The sequence below is a fragment of the Pogona vitticeps genome, chromosome 1 (genome assembly GCF_051106095.1).
Source record: "Pogona vitticeps strain Pit_001003342236 chromosome 1, PviZW2.1, whole genome shotgun sequence".
Taxonomy (NCBI): Eukaryota; Metazoa; Chordata; class Lepidosauria; order Squamata; family Agamidae; genus Pogona; species Pogona vitticeps.
Genome location: NC_135783.1, coordinates 322,362,510 through 322,382,337, shown reverse-complemented (window position 1 = coordinate 322,382,337; position 19,828 = coordinate 322,362,510). Strand labels below are relative to the sequence as shown.

Genomic DNA, 19,828 nt, shown 5'->3' with positions numbered 1-19,828 from the left:
TGACAGTTAGTTATGTTGTCCCAGGGTTGACGGGAGTGCAAGCCCATAGCAAAGTGTGGGAAACACATTGCATAAGGCTGCTTTGTGCAATCAAAGTAGCTAAGGTCTGACAGAGCCAGTTTTATAACAGCGAGCACATTTCCACAGCTAATGTATCTGAATTCTGCTCTTGCTTTTGCCATGAATTGCAAGTGGCCCCAATGCACAGCCCTGTGACAGACAAGCGATCAGTTTGAGTAACCCCTCCTAGGAATGCCTCAGTCTCTGCAGGCCACAACCCAATTGCTGGAGGCCACTGATCTACACACAGAACAAGCTTCTTTCTTTCTTTCTTTCTTTCTTTCTTTCTTTCTTTCTTTCTTTCTTTCTTTCTTTCTTTCTTTCTTTCTTTCTTTCTTTCTTTCTTTTTCTTTCTTTCTGTCTGTCTGTCTGTCTGTCTGTCTGTCTGTCTGTCTGTCTGTCTGTCTTTCTTTCTTTGAAATTGCCCTTGTGGCTATGCCTATTTCTGGGGCTACTCCTATTTCTGCCCTACTTCCCAGGGCAGAAACAAAAGGAGGAGACAAGGCACAGTAAAATGCTTGTGCTACCCTGGTGCACATCCTAGTCAGAGAGGTGAAGAGTGGAGGGGATGATACAGGGAGTGGTAAGGCCATGCTGTACAACGTAACTGACTTAAGCAAGTGTGACAGGCCTATTCAGCAGTGAAGAAAGACAGAGTTAGTTCCTTCCCTTTTGAAAAGGAATAGATTAGGGAAAGAGAGGCCCACTGGAAGTAAATTCTCCTCCGCAGATCTGCATCTTCCCTGCTTTTGGCACTCAAGTTTACCCCTCACAATATACCCAGAAAAAGAGCAAATTTCTTTCATTGGACCAAGTTCTAATAATGGGAAATACAGTAGGACCCACATATCCAGTTTGACTTTTCTGCAGGTTACCACAGCCTCTGTATACAACATACAAGGGCCCCCCTTGTGGCCTTTGTCCCTTCTCTTTGTATGTTGTATATAGGGTTCCCTCATATACACAGTTTCATGCATTCATGGTAGATCATGGAACAAATATCTTACATATATGGAGGTCCTACTGTAGGTATGTTTTTAACTGGCCGAGTGCCTCTACCTCAGATCTACCAGTCATCGTACTCATACCTCCTAATCTTTGAAGTTGCAGATGGCTACCCCAAGGGAGACTTGGAAGTCTACAACTAGGAACCAGGCCTTCTCAGCGGTGGCTGCCTCATGAAATTCACTACTACCAGAGGTGCATCTGGCCCTTACCCTTCTGGTGTTCAGAAAACAAATACAAACATGGCTTTTTAAGCCAGGCCTTTGACAACCTGCTTCGTATTTGATTATCTAATTATTTGATAGTTAATTTTTATTGCTTCAACTGATTTTATAGTTGTTGCAGTCTTGGAATTTGGGTTTACTGTATTTGTTTGTGACAAAGAGGTTATGGGGATGAGATGTTTCTTTTTCTTTGATGTTTTGAGTTGACTTGTTTTAAGAAATACAGAAATGAAGACAAGGGGTGCCCAGTTGAGTAGAATTGATACCCCTCAAGGGTTCCTTTACATCAGACTGGGCAGAGAGTGGATTTTTAAAAAAGGCAAAAGGCATGTTGCTTATATACTGCCCCATAGTGCTTACAGCACCCTTAGTGAGCTTTACAATTCAATTATGCAAGCTACACATTGCCTTCTCCCATCTGCCCCCCAGCAAGCTGGGTACTCATATTACCAACCTTGGCAGGATGGAAGGCTGAATGAACCTTGAGCCAGCTACCTGGGATAGAACCCTGGGTCATGAGCACAGTTTTGGCTGCAGTACAAGGCAATGTTAAGTAGAACAAATTTAAACCATTTCTTCCAGCTGAACAAAGAGAGATGAGTCCCCACTCAAAAGAGACGATTCCTCATTGAGCTTTAATGTCATGTGTTCACCAGATCTTCACTGAAAGTAATCTGTGTCCAATATGATGAAAATTGCAGGATACGTAGGCCTCTGACTGATTTAACTCTGCACCATCTACATATAGCATTTTTACTTGGAGATGCCAGGGAGTGACCTGCAACCTTCTGCACAAAACAAATATTATTTGTTTGTGTGTTACATTTATATCCTGACTTTTCTCCAGTAAACTCAAGATGGCATACACAGCTTTTTCTGTCATGTTCCATGTGGTGGAACACCAGTGGCTAACATCCAGACACTGTAGTTGGGGAGGTAGCCCAAGTAACATCTAGACAGGACTCCATCTTAGAACCACCCAAGCCTGACATTCTGTAACTAGCAAAGCTGAGTATTCCAGAGCTGGCTGGACCCAAGCCCTCTGAATCTGGGGTGTCCATGCCTGCAAGAAATTTGGCATCTTTGGCCTGGCCTCTAGCAGGGGGATAGACCACCTTCCTATAACAGTACCCTAGTCTGGGAACTTGTACACCAACAGAAGCAGCGTGCCCTGCAGGACACCCTGGAGAGGAGAATGATTGACAGGTTTTATCCCAGGCAGCTGTTCCTTTTAGCCTTCCTGCTTGGTGAGAAAGGGTGGGTCATTAAGGGAGCAGCCCTAGACTAGCAATGTGAGAGTTCAGCTCAAGCCATTTTTGGACCAAGATGTTCATCAGCAGCTATCCTTGATGGTGCGCCACCTGTCTGCCTTGTTCTCTGAACTAGCCTAAACAAGCATCCTCCCCACCTTACTCTTACACTGTAAATGTGAAGTATTGTCAGATTAGGAGACAGACTGGCTCAAGTCCTACCCCTACTCCTGGGCTGTGGCCTCTTGCTGTATCCCTAACTCTGTCCTCCAATGTTGATCAAGTTTCTCCTGTTGGCAAAACTAACAGATGCAGCACTAGATTCCCAACCAGAAAGCTTTACCCAACATGATATTGCAATATAATTCTGAATTAATGGTACAGAACTAGTTTTCCCCCTCTATCAAGTACATATTACTGTTGAGCTGCTTCATTTCCCTCAGAGAGACATGGGGGACCTTTTTTTTCCCTATGACTGGATTGAAGGGGGAAGAATCAGGGTTGCTATATTTAGCAGCTTCCTCATTTTGTCGCATTTACTTTCTAAAAATACCTAAACGCACTTCTTATTTTAATGTAAGGGAAGAAAATCAGCATTTCTGCCTTTTATCATCCGATTATCCTGGTGACGAGAAAAGCAGAAAATTGCAATTTGAGATTCCTTGACAGTTCCCTGCAAAGTGTTAAGCTCTTAAGTTTCTGTGTCTGTTGAATTATTATTTTTTTAAGTACAACAGAAAAAGAGTCAAACAACCAGACGGGTTAAATCGATGGGAAGGAAAGAGTTCTTACTCACAGCTAGCAAAGCAGAAAAAGGGGAAGTGGGAGGAAAGACATGAGGCAGATCACCTGGGCTGAATACCAAATTAATCCAAATATTTGAATACCTGACCTAGTTTGATTGGCTTTATCTTCAACTCAAGCTGGGGATGGCTCGCAGAGAGGAGCCTAAAAGTCCAATCCTATGCTTTGCTGCATTGATTTGGGAATACCCAAAATCTGTAACAGGAATTAAGAAACATGTGGCCTTCCAGACGTTGCTGAGCTGTATCTCCTATCAATACTTACAGTACATTGAGTACGCTAGCCAGGGTGTTAGAAATGAAGCCCCCAAACATGTGCCAAGTGATCTGGGTATGTTCTCTCTCTCTCTCTCAATCTCTCTCTCTCTCTTTTTAAAGTTCTGTGTCTAATTGCGCTGGCCACGTGACCACGGAAGATTGTCTTCGGACAAACGCTAGCTCTGTGGGTTGGAAACGGAGATGAGCACCGCCCCCTAGAGTCGGACACGACTGGACAAATTGTCAAGGGGAATGGTTGTTCTGGGTTTTTCGGGCTCTTTGGCCGTGTTCTGAAGGCTGTTCTTCCTGACGTTTCGCCAGTCTCTGTGGCCGGCATCTTCAGAGGACAGCACAAGTTGCTGTCCTCTGAAGATGCCGGCCACAGAGACGGGCGAAACGTCAGGAAGAACAGCCTTCAGAACATGGCCAAAGAGCCCGAAAAACCCAGAACAACCATTAGATCATGGCCGTGAAAGCCTTCACGAATATATTGTCAAGGGGAATCTTTACCTTTATAATGTTATACGCCTCTTTCCTTCCTTCCTCCTCCTCCTCCTCCTTCTGCATATTTCCTGATTTTCCCTCTAAAAGGAAACATTCATATGGCTTATATCTGTGAAGATTCTTAATCATCTAGGTGAGGTTATCTGAAAGTTGAGACATGACAATTGGACTTCTTTCTTATTAGGTTGAAGTTTCACTACTCATCCATGTAGCTTCGTCAGTCTGAAGAAGCTTCTTGGATGAGTAGCAAAATGTTTCAACCTAATAAAAAAGCAGTCCAGTTTTCATGACTCAACTTCCAGATTCATATGGCTGCCTTCCTTCCTTCCTTCCTTCCTTCCTTCCTTCCTTCCTTCCTTCCTTCCTTCCTTCCTTCCTTCCTTCCTTTACTATATCCCCATCTAATGGCGTGCCACCACTGTGAGTGACTTCCAAGATGACACATAAGCATGAAATAGTATAAAAGCTACAATAGTATAAAAGAAACCTGACAAAGAACAGAAGATGGTGACACAAAAGTACAATGAATATGTTAATGTAAGTAACAACAATGTAACAGCAATGATAAGCGAAGGATGTCCTAAAATGCTTCTCTGAAAAGCAACATTTTTATTTGGTTTCTCAATATTGGGAGGGAAGGGGCCTGCTGCACCTCCACCAGCAATACATTACACAGGGAAGTGGCCACCACTGAGAAAGCCCGGTTCCTAGTCATAGACTTCCTAGACTCCACCAGAGGCGCCATCCCAGCATCAAAACTTGAGATTTGCAAGTAGGACTTATGGCAGATCTCAGGGAGAGATGTTCTAATAGGTAAACAAGGTCCCAAACTGTTCAGCGCTTCCCAAAGCATGTCCCAAATCATTTACTGAGGGGCACCGTGGGAAAGGGAACAACAAGCATTCATAGTACATTGTCTACCTCTCTCTAGTGGCCAGTTCTGGCAATACATGTGAAAATATTTTTCCCCTGAATGTTTTGTTGTAATATTTTTAATATTTTCAGACTGCAGATAAGTGAATCAGCAGATACTGATCCCACAGATATGGAGGTCCTACTGTATTGCTGTTTTAACTGCTGGAATTAGTGAGATATATTTACAAATGTTCGGCCTCCTCATGTTTAGAACTTGGAAAAGTTATTCTATGTACTACAACTCCCAGAATCCCCCAGCCAGCATGTTAGAAAGATGGACTCCTTGATCTGATCCACTTACTGCTCCTCCTATATTATGCTCCTGATAAAGCCCAAAATCCTCAGCTTGAAAATTTTAAGTATTTTGGACTTCAGCTTCTTGAATCCCCCTGCTAGCAGGGCCACGAAACATGCTGCTGGGGAATTCTGGAAATTGTGGTTGAAAACATACAATCTGGGGGTTTATTGGGATTTTAATCCAAAAAAAGGAGTATTTCCAAGCTCTTCCTGCCTCACACAGGGATAACAAGCATGTTTATTGAATACATGAAGGGATGTATTGTACTGTGTGTCCTATGTCTTCTCAGCTGTGTGAATCACACCATCATCACTCTACTTGTCTTTGTGGTTACACAGCTCAGCACATTAAGTGGACGTACTTTCACCCTGTTCTGTTGCTGATGTGATTCTAACCCTGAATGACAATGATGTGTTTTTGCTTTCTCATGATGCACTAAAATTAGTTACAGATGCAAATAAATGGGAAAGCAGAAAGACGACGTAGTACAGCAAATGCCACATAGTATAATGTGTACAAATCCACCCAACTAAGTTGAATGAATTTAAACTGGTTCATAACATTCCAGAGAAACATTTTTATGCATGACTTTGGATTTATCCATATATCTTATTTGCTCTTGTTAAAGAGGTGGCTCCATCACCCATTGATTTTGATTGGTTTAATGGATCTACCTGAAGTTACTAGAGACTCAAGTTTACCTTGCCACTTCTCTTCTACTTCAGGATTATTTTCCTTCACTTGGAAACTCAGCCTGGCTCATTCCATCTGTGTCAGGCCTGCCTCTTTCTTTGTCCTGAACCAACCAAGTTCCTATGGCGCATGCACAGTTTGAACACCCCTGACATCAGCATACACATAATGTCATCTGGGGTATATCCCATCTTTACTTCACTGAGCTCAAGACAGCACAGAGGCTCTTCTCCTACACAATAACTCTCTAAGTTATAATAAAAGAAAAACAAAACATACCTACAAGGTAGGCACATGCAGTCTGAAAACTTCCAGGCCTAATAGTGAGGCGTAATGTGAGAAATGCTCTTCCCCGTTGGCTCGTTTCTTCTTTTTGACATTGGGTAGCTATTGCTGTATACTCCTCTGAAATCCAATTGGAATGAGGAATAGTGTTTAAAAAAAAAGGAATAGTGAATACATTCACTTAAGCCAGATACTTCATGAAAGCTCACAAGAAGCGCATGAGAACAATATTCCCCTGGTATCTTTCTAGTTTTTGTCCTCAGCATTTTATTCAGAGTTGGAGCGCTTCTCAGTATAGAGCTTATACAACCCCCTCACAGTGGATAGTGGCTTCCGATCATTAAACAAAAATTCCAAATATGGCAGAATTATTCTGATTAAATTGCTTAGTCCATTAGTCTGGAAAACTCTCTTCCTTGGACTACGATTTCCAGAACGTCCTGGCTACGCTGGTATTCAGAAAGTTTCAGTCTCAAAAGATAAGTTTCTAAGATCTTAATTCATTCTTCTGGGGTCACCCAAGCGACCTCCCCAGCCGGGTACCTCGCAACCGTGTAAGACCACACACCCGTCCCCAGGCCATGCTGTCTGGGATGACGGAAGAGCTATAGCCCTCCATATCTGGAGGGCGCTAGCACAAAGATGCCAAACTCAAATCAGGCATGTCCTTGGCATTTGGATTATGCCTGTAACCAAAGCCCTTTCTTGCCCTGGGACCTGGCCAGCGCCTGTTCAAATTTGTCCCTTCTGGCAAGAGTTTAGGCAGAGAGGCTGCAGTGTTGCAAACCAGGCCTGCCTGCCTGCCACAGTATATCGTTTCTAGTCTCTGGCCTGCGCTATCTTTCTCTCAGCAGCAACTGCCGTGCTTGCTGCCGACTCTGGCTGTGCCCCTGCTGCTCGAGTTAATTACAGTAATTATACCTGCTTGCTCCTCAGCTCCAGCTCCCTTTTGTTGCTGTTTTCCTGCCTGCTTATTTGCAAATCTAATCGCTCAGTGACATATTTTTTTTTCCAAGAGAAGAGCACAGAGTAGGATGAGAGAAGCAGAGAAAAGGGGATCAAAATGGCCAATTTTCAAAGCCGCAAAGCCCCAGTAATCAAGAAGCTTTCAAGCAATGACAGGTGTTTTCACTTCATCCTGCTTGCCTACCCCACACAGTTCTCCACGACCACTTATTTACTGATGGGGAGAACCTCTAATAGGCCCCCAGAAGCCGGACCAAAAAAGAAAGCCTTTTCTTGGAAATAGAACAGGGTGTGTAACAAAAAGAGGGGGCAGGGGGGAGATTACTGTCCATAGAACATTTGTTTTTGTCAATGCATGTAATGCCTGCCACGTGCATTCCATTTAGAGCTTTGCTAATCCTCGGATAGCATACTGCCTACCCTTCAAGAATAGACGTGCCTCACTGCACAGTCTTACAAACCTTGGAATATGATGCTATACATATTTACTCTGAAATAAGTCCCATTGTGTCTAATGAGGGTTACTCTATCTGTTTAGGATTGCAGCCGTAGCGTTCACGCCTCATGGTACTATGATGGTACTTCATAAAGGGAAAAATATTGCATCCGTACCTGCAAAGGCTAGGGCCTCTGCACACAGTCTTTTGTTATGCAGTGAATGTGTTGCTGCTACTTGTTTGATGCAAATGTTTATTCCCAAGTCACCATTCCAAACTGCAGCATTTGCTGGCTGGGTCCATTTCTGTGTTAACTTTGCTGCATTGAATGCAGTCGTGCAAGTATCCAGCCCTCTATTGGATATGAGCAGTAACATCAATAATGACCAGGACTATGTTGCATATATACCATACAGAACAACAAGAGCGTATGCAAAAAAATGCAGACAATTTTTCTGTACTCAGGTAGGGTTGCCAGACGTCAGGCAAAAGGAGAACATGTCCTCCTTTTTCGCCTAATGTCCTCCGTCCGGCAGGCAAAGATAAAAACCTTTAAAATGTCAGCCTTTTGTCTATTTTATGTAATAATTTTGGATGGGAGGGGGAGAGATGGAAGAACCCCCCCTGTGTCTTTCTCCGCCCCCAGCCACCCCGTTACCTGCCGCCGGCGCTGGAGCCCAGTCATCCATAAAACCCAGGACATGCACAGACAAACAGACTCCAAGAAGAGCCAATATCACAGGTTTATGTAAAATACCAGGTTTCAATTTGGCGCCCACATTTGTTCAGTGTTTAGACACAGCAGATTTCCCTTGGCACTACAGCTTTAAAAGGATCAGTTAGCAGGTGAAGGGAAGTTATTTTGCTGGGACTAAGGACAAATTCAATTCTTTAAAAAGCAAAAAAAAAAAAAAAAAAAAAAAATCTCCAGTCAATGAATGTGGAATATTGTACTCCTCTATCTATGATTCAAAATGCTAGGAAATAGGCCAATATTGCTGCACAATATTGCTCTCATTTTCAGCAGGAAAAAGGGTGCCCAACTTTACTGTTGACAATACCAATGTCAGCAGTCAAGATGGGCACAGAGGTGCTTCGAGACCCCACTCCGGATCTGCCACTAGTGTCAGCTGCTCCAGATCCTGTCCCACTGCCTGTTGAAGCGCCAGCACCATGGCTCCAGCCACCTCTTAAGGTTTGGCTCAGGGGGGAGTAGCGATCCAGCAACATATGGCTCACGTGCCCACAGAAAGGGCTCTGCGTGCCAGCTGTGGCACACATGCCATAGGTTCATCATCACTGGTCTAAAGCTTGTGTTCACTGGCTTTCAGAAAGAAACACCAAACAAGGAGAACACTCTAAGAACCTGACTTTTTTTTTCCCCATCAGTAAACCACTTCTTACCCAAACACAAATTAATTGCCAGGGACATTTTTCAACAAGTTTCAGTTTTACGGAACGTGTTTCCAAAGGAAATCTGTTGTATCTAAACACTGAAAAAAATCTGGATATAAATTAAAACCTGGTCTGAAACAGTTGTTAGCTTGCAAAACATGAGCAGAACTTACTGGAAAAGACAATACTGCTAGGAATTGGGGTGGGGGGAGAGGAGGATTGTATTTATTTATTTATTTCATTTTCTACCACGGATCTGGCCAAGGGCCATGCTGGGCAGTTTACAACAAACACAAACAACATCATTGAAATAGAATTTAACAGAAGAGAAAATAAAAATAATAAAATATAAAGCAGTGTAGTCAAAACCATAAAAATGTGTTTGCATAAAAAGAGAATGACCTAACATGAGAATCAATAAAGAAAGTCACTGCTGTTGATTTGCAAGATCTGAGCAGAGCTGTAAATGATAGGATATTTTGAAGTCATTAATTCCTACGGTCACATCAGGAACAGGCTAAAAGAAAGCTACTTTAGGAGGTGATATTAATTAATTCATCCATTCATTCATTTAATGACAGAACCACTCTCCTTGGCTCAGAACTATGCAACACTTCTCTGTAGTCAGAGGCAAAACAAAATGGCGGAGTGACTGCACAGGAGCTCTGCCATTCCTATGGCTGCCAAAGGTGGCAGCAGGAGAGAAAAAGAAGTCCGGAGCTAAACTTCTGCCACACTCAACAATGAAACGCTTTCAACCCAATATTGAATTAAATTAAATTGGTCAGCCAAAGAAATAAAAGAAGAGAGCTTAGAGAAGCATTACCTCAGATTTGTAACTTATGAAAGAAGTTACAAAATTCAAGGACTGGCAGGTTTCATCTGTTAATCATTAGCACACTCTACCAAAATAACACAGTAATCCTTGTGATATCTTTTTTTTTAAATCTCAGTTAACTTATTATTCATTCCTTCTGCAAAGTTCTCAGATTCTGGAAACCTCTCAAAATAATTACTTTTTTAAAAGCCAGGTCCCTGTGCTTTTCACCACTGAAGTACAGATCTGCACTGTTTGGCAGTGTGTGGCATCTCTCTTGCAAGACTATTCCATTCATCCATTTCTTGCACATAGAATTTCAGTACAAGAGAAGTGGATCAGCGCTATGGCAGGTATGTTGCAGAAAAGAAATAGGTCATGCTTTCCATAGCCTTTGCCTTTCCTTTCAAGTTAGAATAGAGGGAACAACTAAGGGGCAAGATTGTCCCAGAAAGTGTGTCATGCTGAATGAAACATAGGCCGCATCTAGAGGCCTGTCTAAAAGTAATGGCGCTGGGGAAGGGCCGTCCTAAAGCAGGGAGAAATATCTCCTGCCCCAAATAATTTTTAAATGATATGTTTAGAATTCTGAATTCCTTGCCTGAAGAGTCAGAACTCCCCTTTCTTCTCAATGGAGAAAGGACTGCAGCATTCTTGGAAGAAGGTTCAGATGGCAATTCATTTTACAGTCTCTAGAATTTTTACAAAACCATGAACCGCTTATATAAAAAGAATAAAAACAGAAACAAAGCAAACTCCAGTGATACTACATTTAATTTTGAACAATGTGAGCAGCAGGATTGACACAAAGCACCGTTCTGATAAACAATAATGTATAGAAGGACCCTGTATCCACGGGGGATAACTTCCAAATTCCACCCCCTGGAGATGTGTGAAACCACAGATAGTAGCGAACCCATTAAAAGGTTGAGAGGTGGGGGAAGGAAGAAAAGAGGAGATAAGTGCACATGTACACTGCAATATACACATGCACACTGCAAGCTGGGTTGCTGCAGCAGTGACTGTGGATAGCAAGAGGCAGGGGAAGAACGAGAGGAAGAGGTAAGTGCATGTGTGTACTGTATTATGCGTGTGTGCACTGCGGGCACAGTTGCACAACGGCGACCACAGACAGCTGAAGCTTCAGATACTGGTTCTGCAGATACAGAAGTCCTACTGTACATCTGTCAGTTATGGGAAGCGTCTCATCATTACCTTGGTTCCACTCCAGGACAACTGTTAAAGGACAGCAGTCAGAAGATTGTCCTTCTGAGGTCATTGCAAGATTGGCAGTCACCTTTAGAAGATCAAAAGTAAGTTATTCAGAATATGTATGAGTCCCTGACACATTTGTTATGTTAAAGCATATTTTAACCCCTAACTGCTTCCAGGAGCTTAAATCTGTAATTGCCCCATTTCTTAATAGCTGATTCCCAATTTTATTAGAGTCTATGTCTTGCAGAACAGACTCTTAGTTTGAATGGCTGGATCCATGGCTGTTCTACAGTTTCTCTCAAACTGCTGGGTAAATTCCATGGAGCAGAGAACAGGGCTATGGCTGTTTGAAATATGCCTTGTTAGTTTTTACTAGCAGGTGTGGACAGCTCAAATTATACGAAGAAGGACAAAGCTTGGAAAAGTTAATTTCTTGAACCACAGCTTCCAGAATTCTATAGCCAGCATAGTCACTACTCAGACTCACTACCCGTTGCTGGCTTGGGTGTTCTGGGGCTTCAAATAGGAAAAAAAGAAAAAGAAAAGAAAACCTTTTCAAACTCTGGGGAAAATTAAGAGACACTAATTAAATTGATCCATTACTGCATCCCATTTCATTTTAACGAAATTTAAACAAACCATGTCCTGTCTGAACCAGTCATGTTATCCAGAAATAGTTTCTTAGGAGTTTAGCTTTGAAATTCAAGTGCTGGATAATACCTACTGAAGCTTCAACCCAGGAAAGCCTGCTCCCATAAGATCTCCTTTAGGAAGTAAAAGAAAGTATGCAATGGAGCTCACTAAAATATGATTTGTTGTTAAAAAGGGGAAGGGAGGGAGGGAGGAGGGAGGGAGGGAGGACCGACCGACCGACCGACCGACCGACCGACCGACCAACCAACCAACCAACCAACCAACCAACCAACCAACCAACCAACCAACCAACCAACCCTTGGCTTTGGACTCTGACTGCTTGACTATGGTTTGTTTTTGGCTTTGACATTTTGGTATCTGCTTTGTATCTTCTGAATTTCTGATATTGGACTGGTTTATTGGACTGTTGCCTGTTGAAACCTCCAGTGGCACAGCTTCAGCAGCAACAACTGCAATCCCAGGCCAACGCTGCTGCTGAGGTCAAGTGCCCTGTGCTTCCTCCAGAAAAGTTTGGAGGAAAGGTGGAGGAGTTTCCTGGTACAGTGTAAACTATATATTGAGCTGCGTGCCAGAGACTTTCCCACGGGCAAAACCAAGGTATGCTTCATAGTCAGCCTTCTCAAGGGACAGGCAGCTAAATGGACTACTATACTCCTTGCTCCTTCACCTCTGTTAGCCAATTACCAGGGTTTGTTTGTTTGTTTGTTTGTTTTGGACCATATTTCAGCAGCTTTTGCCAATCCCTTGCAAGCTGCTACTGCTAATAAGAAGATCCGGGCCCTGAAACAGGGTAAGGGTTCAGTCTCCCAGTATTCCACTGAGTTCAGACTCTTGGCTCAAGACTTGCTCTGGAACGAGGCAGCTCTCATGGACCAATATATGGAGGGGTTGGCTGATTATATCCTGGATGAGCTGGCACGTGTAGACCGGCCCAATACGCTGCAAGAACTAATCACACTGTGCCTTCGCATTGATGAACGCCTAGTACAGGGCAGTTCCCGCCCCTCACAGCCACCACCACCCCGACGCCAATTAGCACTGGACAAGAAAATTCTGAGCCCCTGCAGTTAGGGGCTGCTCGGCCACACCTCACCCCTGAGGAAAAAGCATGACAACATTCCCAGAATCTCTGCCTGCACTGTGGGGGAGCAGGACACTTCACCTCCGGTTGTTTGGTCAAGCGGCGCACCCCAGCTCCACACTACCACCATCAATAAAAGATTTGCCCCATGTCTGAGTGGACCTCCAAACGTGGGGCACTTAGCTGGGTCCTCTGAACCCTATGTTAATATCCAGGGTCCATTCCTTGTGCCAGTGAAACTTTGCTTACCAGACAGGCACTGGCTGTTTGTTTATGTCATGGTCAATTCTGGGGCCGACCGCTGTTTCATTGACACAGCCTTCATGAGACAACACCGGATCCCTGTACAGGACAAAGAGACCCTGACCCTAGTTGAGTCCATAGACGGGCGTCTCCTCCTCTCTGGCCTGGTGACTCAGGAAACCTATCCGGTTATTCTCCAGACCCAACACCATCAGGAGCAACTACATATGGTCCAAAAAACCCTTGAACAGTATCTGCGTTGCTATACCTGCTATCAGCAGGATGATTGGGCTACATTGCTACCCCTGGCTGAGTTTGCCTACAACAACACCATACATTCGTCCACAAAACAGACCCCATTTGCAGCCACCTAAGGATACCACCTGTAGCAAACAGCCCTGTCCTCACCTGTCTGTCACAGCTGAACAGTGGAGTAGGGGCCAATGAGAGGGCGGAAGGTGGAGCCAAGGGGGGAGGGGGCTGAATATAAAGGCTGGTGTATAGTGTTTGGGGGGAGAGCTTCTGTGAGTGAGAGACAGTGTGAAACTTAAAAGTGAACTTAGAGTGAGTTCTGTAAGAACGCTGAATGGTACAGAGAGTTATTAGAGATTTAAAATCAAAGTAGAACTGATACAAATACAAGTGATTAGCAACCTGTGATTTACCAATTGAATATTAATCAGATGTTAACTTCCCTGATCAAATAAATGACTTAAGTTTTGAAAGCACACATGTCTCCTTGATTAAGTGGTATTAAAGCAGTAATACCTGGTGGCAGCGAAGAAGGAAGAAGAGCGAGAACCTCGTGAAGGCCTGGGGAATACAGAACCAGGTCTGGCTCTCCACCCGTTATCTACACTGACCTGGCCAGTCGCGCAACTTGGACCCTCATTTTGTGGGTCCGTATTTAATCACAGATCAAAGGGAAGGAAGGAAGGAAGGAAGGAAGGAAGGAAGGAAGGAAGGAAGGAAGGAAGGAAGGAAGGAAGGAAGGAAGGAAGGAAGGAAGGAAGGAAGGAAGGAAGGAAGGAAGGAAATTGTTCTCATTTGAGGGCAACTGACCCCTTTTCTTCCCACCCTGCCAACTACCAGCATTTCTGCACATGCTTTTCTGCATCGGCACAAGTTGAACACACTGTCTGAACTGATATGAATACATTTACTGTCAAAAAACTAGAAGCCCCAGCAGTGGAAGAAAAAAGTACCAATGAAGCTGGGAATGATTTGCATTGACTTGTGTCAATGTGTATTCAATGGAAAATAATGCAGATCTGACTGTCCCAAACCAACAGCAATTCCCGTATTATTTCTCAGTGTAGTTATTTCCTCACGTTAATTGTACGAATAATGAACTAGATTGTTCTATATAATGTAATAACTGCAATGGTACATTAGCCTTTAACATGTGTTATGTCTTCAGATTTAAAACTGAAATTGATTCAGCAAAAAGAGAGAGATGTTTCTGGTCTATTGGATACTGCCAACTCCTTTAGAATAGTGGAGGGCCAGGTTCTCTTTAACTGCAGTTCTCAGAAACCATGGCCAGCACAGTCAGTGGTGAAGGCTTCTGGAAATTGCAGTCCAAGAATGCCTTTAGAAGCTGGCTAGTTTGGCCAGATGTAGATGATCTGATATTAAATATAGCAGCCCACTTTTTAAACTACTTGTTTTAGCCCCACATTTTATGCCACTTTTGCTGTACTAAAGGGTTCTGGAGAACCTGGAAACTCATCTCATTTGTAACTTCCTAGTGATCCAATAAAGGTATTGCCAAACCTCAGACTTTGTACATAATCTCATTTTGAACCTAATCTCCCTCCCTCCCTTTTCTCCCATATTTTGTTCTTACTTTTCAAATAAAACTAAAAATACAGGCAATAAAAAGGATTTACATAATACAAGAGGATCACTAAAGAAAGAAATATACCCACTGATTATAATCCTTATTATATTGTGTAGATGCTTGGGAGACAACTGAAGTGAAATAGCCTGAGGAGAAGCTAGTTTTCAGATGAAAGTGTGGCTATATAAGTTGGATAGTACAGATAAAGAGAACTGGGGTATAGTCAATCTGGAAGAAAATAAGGCCAGTACTTGTGTGGAATTTGTTCAGAAGTTTCAAAGGCTTCAAGGAACTGTAACTTTGTATGTATGCATGGATTATGGCAGGGGCTTAGTACTAATGCAACTATTATATATCTGTAATAATATATTTATCTCCCTTCTTCGACGCACACCTTGACATCTTACTTCACTATTGGTGTGGGGATTTGAATGCGTCCTGGCTTGCCTACCCTGCCTCCTCCAGGTGCTACTTTTGAGTGGGCACCCACCAAATATCGGTTGCAGTAGTAATCAAACCGGCACGACCTACTGAACCAGCGTTTTGTGCCCATTTCTAAGAAGAAACATCAGGGAAAAGATACCTGTTCAGCATAAAATAAAGAGTATGTGCAAACAATGTATTTAAAAACTACACAGAAGAAATGCAAAGGTGACAGGTGCCTTCAAAAAAAGAATCGTTTGATAATGAGCCTGCAATTTTTGAAAGTGTGGTGAACACTACTCTCAAGGCTATGAAAAATAAGTCACCAGGAATAGGTAAAGGTAAAGGTTCCCCTTGACAATTTTTGTCCAATCGTGTCCGACTCTAGGGGGCGGTGCTCATCCCCGTTTCCAAGCCATAGAGCCAGCGTTTGTCCGAAGACAATCTTCCGTGGTCACATGTCCAGTGCAACAAGACACGGAAAGCTGTTACCTTCCCACCAAGGTGGTCCCTATTTATCTACTTGCATTTGCATGCTTTCGAACCGCTAGGTTGGCGGGAGCTGGGACAGGCAACGGGCGTTCACTCCGTCGCGTGGATTCAATCTTACAGCTGAAGATCTACAGATCTTACAGCACAGAGACTTCTGCAGATTAACCCACAATGCCACCAGTCCCTTAAAAGAAATGCTTTTAAGTATATTTTGGCACTTTGATTATAATAGTGCCCATCTATTCCACCAGGAGCCTCGTGGCGCAGTGGTTAAAACGCTGTACTGCAGCTAAAACTGTGCTCACGACCTGGGGTTCAAATCCCAGGTAGCTGGCTCAAGGTTGACTCAGCCTTCCATCCTTCCGAGGTCGGTAAAATGAGTACCCAGCTTGCTGGGGGGGCAATGTGTAGCCTGTATAATTAAAATTGTAAACCGCCCGGAGAGTGCTTGTAGCGCTATGGGGCGGTATATAAGTCCAATAAATAAATAAATAAATAAAATAATCAAAGTGCCAAAATATACTTAAAAGCATTTCTAAGAATTTAATAGTAAATGTGTCCCATCAAGTCATTTCTGACCTCTGACAACCCTTTATACAGGGTTTTCTAGGTACGGGGAACTCAGAGGTAGTGTACCGTTCCCTTCTTCTTGGGGGTGCCCTGGGACTGTGCCGCTTGCCCAAGGTCACACAGGGTGCTCTTTTCCCAGAAGGCACAGTGGGGAATTGAACTCCCAACCACTGACGCTACAGCCAGACACCTATCTCACTGAGCTATCCAGCCAGCTTCTGGAGAATTTAAAGGCCACATAAAGAGCAGATTTACTGAACATAACTAAACGCATTTGACCATGAATGAGATGAATGGAATTCACTGCCACAAGAGGTAGCGATAGTTATGCAACTTGGACTTTAAAGGGATTTTATAGAAATTCATGATGACTAGTGCCATCAGGTAGCCAATATGCTCTGGTATATCAGTTACTGAGGAATATGAATTGCACCCCTATCTTGCTGGTGGAATTCCTGTATGCAGCTGGCTCCCAATGTCTGAACAGAAAATTGGACTGGCTAGATATTTGGTTTGAGCCGACAAGACTTTTACTATGTTTCTAAAATTGCCAGTGTGTCCATCTTCTGTGCATTTGACTTCAGTGACACAGTGATTCAGACCAGACCCAGCTTTCCTCTTTTCAATTAGTTGCTTTGTAGCCTACATAGGTTAAACAAGAAAGAGTCCTGTGGTGTCTTAAAGACCAAGAAGATTTGTTTTGGGATGATCTTTCGTGAACTTTGGCTCACTTCTTGATGAGATGCATATACAAAAGTATATGTCAAACCAAGCTTGTTTGTATTAAGTTATCACAAGACTCTTGATTGGCTTGGACATGACAGACTGCAGACTAATACAGCTGTCTCTGAAGATAGAAAAGGAATCTTCCTTGGTTCCTATAGTATGTAGTTAAACATTTTGAATTCCCTGCCAGTAGATGGCAGTGGAAATTGTACTCAGCTAACCAGGAAAATGAGAAACCTATCAAGCAACCAGTTTTAACCCGCAAGTCCCCAACCTGTTGGCAATCCCTCAGCTCTGACTATGGTTAAAGAAAATAGCTGTCATTATAAAGCCTGTTTTTTCTTTTTCACTGTGGTTAAACTATTTTTTTCCCATTCATATTTCAATACTTTCTGATGCTCATTTACTCAAGTGATCTATCGAAATGAGAAATACATTACTGTATTTATGCAAAAAGTTGATTTTGTATTCTGTCTTATATCCCTTTAAATGAGGCAATTGTATCATCTAGCCATGTTTTCTTTCTTTCTCACAATTTATATTGCCCTGAATATAGACCTTTCCTTCTTCCGTGGCACTCCCAGATTGTACAATGCACACCCTTCAGAGGTGCCGTCTGTTCCCACACTCGCAGCTTTTAGGAACGATATGAAATCACATCAAACTGACCTTTTAAACAGTTTAATGATTGTTATAACCATAGAATCATAGAATAACTAAGTTGGAAGGGGCCTATAAAACCACTGAGTCCAACCCCATGCTGAATGCAGGCATCTAAATCAAAGCAGATCTGACAGATGGTTGCCCAATTTTCTCTTGAATGCTGTAATGATTTTAATTGTTTTTGTTATGGTGATTATTTTAATGGTGTTATTGCTCAATATATGACGGATGGACAGAAGGAAGGAAGGAAGGTTGATTCATAGGGAATGAATTAACATAAGGTTTCGAGCCAAAAGTGAAACACCGAATTTCTTTGCAGGCAACAAAATTTCAAAGAAACTACATGCCTGATATTAACAAACCTGAAGATTAAATCATCAGTGCAGAACTAGTTCAAAAAGTCAGTTACACTCAGGAGATTTTTTTTCTACCTAAGTTTTGGATCTGTTTGGTTTTTGTTTGTTTTAAATTGCAATCTTTAACTCACCTGAATGCTATTTTTCCTGGAAGTCTGCATTCCAGTTTCCGTGAGGGAAGGAGAACGTGTCACCTTGACTGGAGTTAAATCCTCCCAGGGAGCAATATGTTGATTGTAGAAAGAGCCTTGAACATTTGAGAAGCATGAGGATAAGGAATGTGATGAAAAGGTTCAGAATAGGTTGTGGTAAGTGAAAGAAGTCAAAAGGGTGAGCTATAGAATTAAGCTCCAGGGAAGTGATAGAAGAAATACAAGGCAATAAAGGGCTAGTCAGAGAGGAGGTTTTGCCAAAATATATCCTTGGGATCGGATGAGACATGGGTTGTTGGCAAAAGGAGGCAGAAAAGTTTGGGAAACGTCAAGAGAGAGGATTGGGGGATGGGACAAAGTAAGCCACAGCCTGTGAAGTAAGCCCCAAAGGAAATAATTGGTTACGAACATCGGAAACCCTGCCATGAGGCTGGGTGAGCCTGTCTCCTCAGGTGTCCATTCTGCTGCCCTCAGTTTCATATGAGGAGGACTCAGGGGCTGTTCATGAACAGGGCAGGAAGGATACCCCCACTGGAAATTTTAGGGTGAGGTGCCCCCTTTCTCAGTCCACAAGCTACCCCTGGTTCCCCTGTTTATTTATGTAATGATCCAAAATATTTTTACCCTGCCTTTCTCCATAAAAAGGACCCAAGGAATCTTACATCATTAGAAGACGATATTTGAAGCTGAAAGTACTGTAATGAGTATACAAAGGCGACATACGTCATTAAAAGACAATATGTAAAGCTAAAAACAATGTATACAAAAATAAACAAGGAACAGAAAAATACCACTCTGAGAAATGGTAAACAAAAGTGATATTAAAAACACAATCAGTTACGCATAACAATCCATCTAAAATGTACGCTCAAGCAGCCAGTCACAGAGGGAAAAGCTTGCGTGAAGTGAAAGGTCTTTGCCCACTTGCAGAAGGACAGCAAAGACGAGGCCAGTCTGACCTCCTGTGGAAGGGAGTTCCAAAGTCTGGGAACAGCAACAGAGAAGGCCCTCTCCCATTACCCAACACACTTGTGAAGGTGGTGGGACTGAGAGAATGACCCCTTCTGAGGATCTTAACATCCAAGCAGGCTCATAATGGTAGACACAATCTTTGAGATATCTTGGACAAGCTCCCATAATCCTTTCTAGTCCGAAACTTATTTTTATTTTGCCGTGTAATAAGCTAGTACAAGTAGGGCTTAGAAGAGGCTTCCTTCAGCCCAGGATGCCCGGCATTGTCTTCACAGCATGAATGCCAAGCTTCACAACTGGTACTGAAAATTTAAAAAAAAAAATCCTTACTCTCTTCCCATCTCTCCACATACACCCCTTCCACATTAGAACATCTCCAGACAAAGGGATTTTTTTTCAAATGCCAATTGAGCAAATATAACATCAATTAGGGATCATGCCAATCCCTCTGATAATCACTATTAGATCAAATGGCATATTAGAGTCTAGTTAAAGGCCAGCACAGGTGGTACATTCCAAAGAAGTGTC

General features: G+C 42.8%; 1 protein-coding gene across 1 annotated transcript in view; it reads right to left on the bottom strand.

The window, feature by feature from the left end:
- NRXN3 (neurexin 3) overlaps positions 1–18,432 on the bottom strand; it is a 1,709,419-nt gene extending 1,690,987 nt beyond the window's left edge. Inside the window, exons 1-2 of the mRNA XM_078393277.1 lie at positions 18,308–18,432; positions 11,126–11,207 (exon numbers count right to left, since the gene is read on the bottom strand). The gene's annotated coding sequence lies outside the window, so the exon portion shown is untranslated. The remainder of the gene's footprint in view (positions 1–11,125; positions 11,208–18,307) is intronic.
- Positions 18,433–19,828: the final 1,396 nt, after the last annotated feature.